Source organism: Asparagus officinalis, chromosome 2 (assembly GCF_001876935.1).
Source record: "Asparagus officinalis chromosome 2, Aspof.V1, whole genome shotgun sequence".
In the NCBI taxonomy this organism is placed as follows: domain Eukaryota; kingdom Viridiplantae; phylum Streptophyta; class Magnoliopsida; order Asparagales; family Asparagaceae; genus Asparagus; species Asparagus officinalis.
Genome location: NC_033795.1, coordinates 13,566,214 through 13,573,469, shown reverse-complemented (window position 1 = coordinate 13,573,469; position 7,256 = coordinate 13,566,214).

Genomic DNA, 7,256 nt, shown 5'->3' with positions numbered 1-7,256 from the left:
GCCTACGTATTCAATATCGTAGCAGGTCGTTATTAATAACGCCAAAATCCATGCCTTACACGCATGGGGAATTTTATCCTGAATCCTAAGTAGGGATAAGTCAATGTCTAACACACGTTGCCGGTTAGTCTTTTACCGTGAAAAGGACATCAAAATCCATGCCTCACACGCATGGGGGACTTTATCTCGATCCCTAATTAGAGATAAGTCTGCATCTAACACATGCTGCCGGGTAGCCTATTCCCGCAATAATAGCAAAGCCTACGTATTCAATATCGTAGCAGGTCGTTATTAATAACGCCAAAATCCATGCCTTACACGCATGGGGAATTTTATCCTGAATCCTAAGTAGGGATAAGTCAATGTCTAACACACGTTGCCGGTTAGTCTTTTACCGTGAAAAGGACATCAAAATCCATGCCTCACACGCATGGGGGACTTTATCTTGATCCCTAAATAGAGATAAGTCTACGCCTAACACGCGTTGCCGGTTAGTCTTTTCCCGTCAAAATGACAAAGTCTATGTATTCAAAATCATAGCATCAAGACTAAGAGAGTTCATTCTCTTAGCACAACGTTACATGTGGAACGGACCTAGATAATTCACATGCTAGCCCGACTCAAACGGTAGTCGGTAAAGGCTTATCAAATCCGTTGATGGCTGAGGGTTTGCCAAAAATCCTACGCACATTTGCAGGCCCATCAGCTTAATAGATGTGAGTCGAGACTTAAAACAGATGCGCCAAAGACAAGTCTCAAAGACTTAGTCAAAAATGCACGGAAGCCACTTCCATGTCTTAAGTCAAAATGTTGACCCGCGATGCAAAAAACCAAACGCCGAGGTCACACCTGTGTTCCAAATTCAACATGCAACGGTGAAACCCGCATCTCAAGTTCAAAATGCAGGGTCCACCCCCACATTCCAGAAGCAGGATTATGGCACATACCTTCACACAGGTCCTGCATGGAAAATCCGTTCAACCAAGCTGCTTTCGAAGCGAGTGCAGAGAACAACTCCTTTGTGACAAGGAATCACAGCTCCAATATCAGAATTGAGATCCAAAGTATTCCGAAAATTCGTCCCAGTCAACCGCGAACTTTCGAAAACTTTGGAGGGGGTTCTGTAGGCTGTCTAAAAATCACAATAGATAGTTAATCCCCCATCAAACACCGATGATGGAAGTTACAATCTGACGACTTCCAGAAGGCTACAATTCGAAGATTTTCACATGTCAAAGAGTTAAAGCAAAGATTACAAAACGACAGTCTTTAGCAATACTCTGACAGAAAGGATTACAAATCGACGATCTCTTCAAACGAAGATTACAAGAAGACGATTTGTGCAAAGCTCTAGCAAAAGAGACTACAAATTGACGGTCTCTTCATATTAGAACACAGATATCTCCCAAACCGTAAGGAATTTGGCAAAACGGAGGAAGCGAACCGAAGCCTTCGGCTAGGTTTAGATGGATCCATCTTGTCGAGATAGCCGATTTTCATATATAATTCGTCCAATTCCGACGTACGGTTTGAAAGTTATGACCTGTTCTTCGTAGCAAGTTATGTTCTGGAGTCCGTCTGTAAGACCGGACTTCGTCAGAACATTGGACTTAGCCTGAAGCTCGCCAAGCCCGCCTAAGGTTCGCCTCTGCATTACAGAGTCAAAGCGCACATGCTCAACTCTGCGTTTTCAACATCAAAACGCAGAGTTAATCGCTAAAACAGCACAACTGTGCGTTTTCAGCCTCAAACAGGCTTAACTCTGCGTTTTCCAGCATACATCTAACTCTGTGACGCAGAGTTAAAGCACAAACGCACACCTAACGTGCGTTCTTCAACAGACTCATCCATGCGTCCCAAACTCTTGACGCAGAGTTGAATTCCAACGCACAAGCGGCCTGTGCGTTCAGCCACTAACTCTGCGTCTCGGAGTTCATCATGCTGAGCGGCCTGTGCGTTCAGCCTAAAACACCCTAACTCTGCGTCTCAGAGTTCATTACGCTGAGCGGCCTGTGCGTTCAGATACTAAAATAGGCCCAACTCTGCGTTTTTAGTTTTCAGCCTCAACTGTGCGTTTACAGGCCCAGCTGTGCGTTTTCAGCTCCAGCTGTGCGTTTTCAGCCCCAGCTGTGCGTTTTCAGCCCCAGCTATGCGTTTTTTCAACCTCAACTGTGCGTTTCAGGTCCAGAAACGCACAGTTCGAGCCCAGAACACTGTTTTCAGCGTTTAACTCGTTCAAGCACGATTCGAACGGTTCCAGAACCGTTTTCTCCCCAAGATTTTAGGGGATCACTACCCTATCATGGAGAGATTTATGAGGGGCAGTTACACCCCATTAAACCCTCATTAAGGAGATATTTAAGGGGGCGGTTATACCCTTAACCCCCTATAAATACCTCAAAACTCAACTGAGTTCGGATCCTCTTTTTTTTTGGAGGGGGGGAGCTGACTTTTTGGGGATCCTTGATCGAGCATCTTGCCGCGTTCTGCAGCAACAAGGAGTTTTGGAGACCAGCAACAGGAGCTTCTTCCTTGGCTTATTAACCGAACTTTCGGTTCAAATCAACTCTTTTTCAAGAGTTCAAACTCGTTCAGAGTTATCAACTCGATCAGAGTTCAAAACTTGCTCTGCAAGTTCTTCTAAAACTCAATCAGAGTCATCAACTCGTTAAGAGTTATTTTCAAACTTGCCACGCAAGTTCTCCACAGCGTCAAATCGTGAGGAGAAAATCACGTTCCAGTGAATCAAAACGTTCGGATCGTCAACGAGAAGCAAACTCGACGAGATCAATCGAAGGAGGCACTCCATCGCTACCTTGAAGAACCCAGTTTTAAACAAAGGGGAGAATCAAATTCATTCTCCTCTCTTTTGTAATCGGAATCCAAATTGTAATCGATTTTGAGAGAATACAAGTCAAATTTTCTTTCATTGTCTTTTTACATCAAATTTCCAACAAACACTCCTATTTGAGCCAGGAGATGGATACAAGTTGTGTCTGCAAGTTTTCACCAGAGTATATTGTATTATACCTGACAGGCATCGTAGGGCCATACTTTGGAACCTCTCTACAAAGGTCTTTATAAATTCTCTCTTCCTCTGCTTGGTGGCGAGAAGGGTCGGGCAGAGACTTCTGAGTCATCTTCAAAGAACCTAACTAAGAAAAGCCTTTCTAGATTTACCCATTTCTGAATAGACCTAGTAGGCAACTTCATGAACCATTCGAAGGCAACCCCCTTGAGGGTGTCGATGAACAAATAAGTCAATATGGTATCATTCGCTATCACATCTCCAGTTTATGACTTGAAGTAATAGATGTGTTGATTCGGCGATCCCGTGCCATCAAAAGCTTGTAGAGTCGGGGCTTTGAATCTCAGTGGATAGGGAGGTGTGTCTCATTCTGCGTGATAAGGCCGCACTACTCCATCTTCTTGGAGCTTACTCCTATTAGCGATGGAGTTGAGACGGGCTTCCAATTCCTCCATCTTAGTCGACTATTGATGATTATGCTCATTCTCATCATGTTTTTCTTCTTCAGAGGTAGACTCTATATCATGAGTTTCATGATCTGAAGTCTCATGCACTTTCTTTTTCCCCTTTGATTTTGTTCTCCGGGATGATTCAACATTTTGGACCTTCTCTGCGACTAACTGAGTCATCAGATCTTGTAGTTGGATGAGAGTCTCCTGCTGAGCTTGAAGCATAGCGTGATGCTCATCTACTCTTCTTGCTAAGTCTTCAGAGCCTTCTACCATATGAACGGTATCCTCATGTTCCACAAAAGATCTTGAGGACTGAGACTCTGCAATAGCTGAGTGTTCATCATCAGAAGTGGTTTCTCTCACCAATTTTTTGAAATTGATAGGAGGAATGACTCATGTCCGAGTCCGAGTGTGCTGGTATATTCCTTCGAACTCATCACGGATTTCTCTGACGGTAGATGATCGATTTATCTCTGATTCATCAGAACTGGAGATTGTAGCCTTTCTCTGGCCAACCATATTAATAGTGGCCTTAGGGTATTTGACTTCTGAAGTCTTCTTCTTGTAGTGACGTCATTTCTTGTTTGGTCGTGCAACATTCGTCAATCGGTCGAACACTGACCACCTAAGTGCAGAAGCACAACATTGGCATTCTGAGAGGACTGCAGAAATAAGCCGCTCACATTGACATGCATGAATGGCTGGTTGCACCAGTCTTTCTCTCGAAAGCAACTCCCTTAAGTCAGATACCTGGGGAGATTCTCTCATAGAACGTGAGGTTGGAGATGGAACCCTCTGTCCATCAGTGGACGAGACTGGTTTTTGTTGAACATGGATCTTGAATCCATGTTGATCTCTTTGAACACGACGGACCACATCGCATTCTATTCGAATAACACCAGATCGAGGTTGGTGTTTAGTTGGTGAGATGCAGTCCTGAGACTTATGTTCTAATGGATCAACGCAGTCCTGAGACTTGTGTTTAAAATCTGGAACGTGCTCTTGAGAGCTGTATTTAGTTTGGGAAATGCTTCCCTGAGGGTCGTGTTTTGAAACTAAAATGTGTCCTTGCAAACTACGTTTAGGTGTTGAAACGTGTCTCGGAGGACTGCGTTTTGATTTTGAAGCACTCCCTTGAGGATCACGCTTTAGTTGGATCACGTGAAGCTCGTATTTAGGATCCTCAACATGAGACTTGCGTTCTGAAGTAGAAGCGCAAAGTTCAGGTTGAGGCTCACAAACGTCACTTTCGCGTTGAGCAAGAGATCGACTATCTCTGAGGTAAGCTCGGTGTATGGATCTTCTCCTACGTTGAGTGGCATTCTTCTTGGCATATCTTAAGGCCTTTGCAGTGATATCATCTAGGTTGATGGAGCTTGTCGCCACGATAAGCCTCTTCTGACCTGATACACGTCGCTTTGACGCAGTTGTGGGGTCTTCGACTCGTTTGACGAGTCCAATAGAGGCCGAGCTCACTCCTTCAGAGGAGTGGCTATTCGAGCCATGTAGTACGAAGGGGAGGGCCTCCTTTGATGGTTCAGTAACAGTTTTCGTATCTTTGGAGACCACACGGACCTTACGCATAGCCTTTGGGCTAAGGGATCTAGAGGAGAGGGCTTCCCCATACTTGGCTTGGTCGAATTCCACAACAAGAGTCTCGACCATTGTTCCAGCGAGGTTGACGACGGATTGTGCCACCACTTCTTTGTCAGTGAAGCTAGTCTCCAGCATAGTCGTCATCTTTTATTTGGTAATAAAATTAAAGAAGAAATTTAAGAATTAAATTTTGTGTTATTCTTTCTAACAGACTTAGAAAAAGAATTAATTACAACTCTCTCAATGCAATCTCTTTTTAACAAACTTAGAAAAAGAAATTACAATTCTTTTCAATCAGTTTCCTAATTTGCAAAAGAGAGAAAGATCGATGGAGATCCTTCCCTTTTTTAAATCTGGGTTCTTCTTAGTATCGATGGGCTTTCGATCTTATATCCCGTTGACGATCCGAACATTTCACTTCACTGGAATATGGTTTCTTCCTCTTGATTGATGGTGATGAGGACTTGTGTGGCAAGTTTGAACAGAACTCTTGATGAGTTTAGGAACTCAGAGCGAATTTAAACTATGTAAAAGAGTTGATTAATTTAACCAAAAATCGGTTTCAACCCAAGATCTAAGCTCTTTGTTGCTGAACTCGAAGATGCTCTCGGTTATTGAAGGATGAATGTAGATTTTCTCCTCCAAAAGTGCCTGTAGATCTCCAAAATTCCAGCCCAGAAAAAGATCCCTAACTCTTTTGAGTTTTGAGGTATTTATAGGGGGATTAAGGGGTGTAACCGACCTTTTAATCTGCTCCTAAGTTGGGCAGAAATCCCGTAGATCATGAAAAAATGGTTTTGGAACCGTTCAGATGTGTTTGAACAAGTCAAGCACTGATTTAGCATTCTAGCATGAACTCTGCATTCTGGAATTGGAACGCAGAGTTGAAATCTGTGTTAGCAGGTGAGAACACAGTGGTTGCACTGTGTTTGGAACTGGGAACGCAAGGCTAAATCTTGCATTTTGTTCTTGGAACGCAGAGGTGAGCTCTGCGTATGCAATCTGGGACGCAGTTCTGAGCTTTGCGTCTTGATTCTGAGATGCAAAGGTGAGCTTTGCGTCTTGAATTGAAGAGACTATTGGCTTGTAGTCTCTTTTGTTAGAGTGTTTGCGAAGATCATCATCTTGTGATCTCCGTCTTGGCCCCTTGAAATGTAAGAGTCGTCAGATTGTAACTCTCGCTGTTGTTTGTGAAGGTTGTTGATCAAAGCTTTCATCAGTTGTCGTAAATATCGTTAAATTATAACTTTTCTCGATCTACGTGAAAATCTTCCAATTGTAACCTTTGTTTGTTGATGTGAAAGTCATCTGATTATAACTTTCATTGTCAAGTTGTCGATGTGGAAGTCATCAAGTTGTAACTTTCATCATTGGTGTTTGATAGGAATCAGCTATCTGCATTAATTTTTAGACAGCCTACAATCACCCCCATACATCACATGACATTGATAATATTATTGATGATAACATTGTTTCTACTAGCGATGGTGATATCTGCAGGTACTTGGTGTGTTGGAAAGGTCGACCTGAGTCTGATGATACTTGGCTCGATCGAGGTGATTTACAGAGGCTGGATCCAGATATTTTTAAGCAGTATGACAGTCGTCCTGACTTACACTCAACAGGGTCGAGTTTTCTCCCACCTAGGGAGAATGATGAGGACATCCAGGCACGTGCACGAGATTTTCATCGTGTTTATCAGCGTAGGAGACGCCGAGTTTTAGTTTTGCATCAGATCCCTACCTTGTGGTTTTAGTTTAGTAGTTATTCTGTTTAGTAGTTAATTTGAAATTTGAATTGTGGGTTAGATTTGGTGGTTGTTTAGTTTTAATATATGATTGGTTGTGAGAGATTTGATTGATTTAGGAAATCTTCCAAATTTATATTTTTCTTTTCTATTTAAACACTACTGTAATCAGAATTATGATGGGAAAATTGAATGAAAAAATATTGTGTTAGCCTAATTGTTGGTGTGAAACCCTAGGCTGATACCCCTGTTTCTTTTTCGTTTTCTCCCAGCCAACAACTTTTCCCCGTTTTTCCCCATGTCAAACAATCAGCCGAACATCCCCTCCCCTCTCGTTCATCTCTCCCGCATGCCCTCAGTCCACCGCCTCATCTCCTCCCCAACAACCACCCACACCACTCTCTCCACAGGCCGCCAGCCCGCTCTCCTTCAG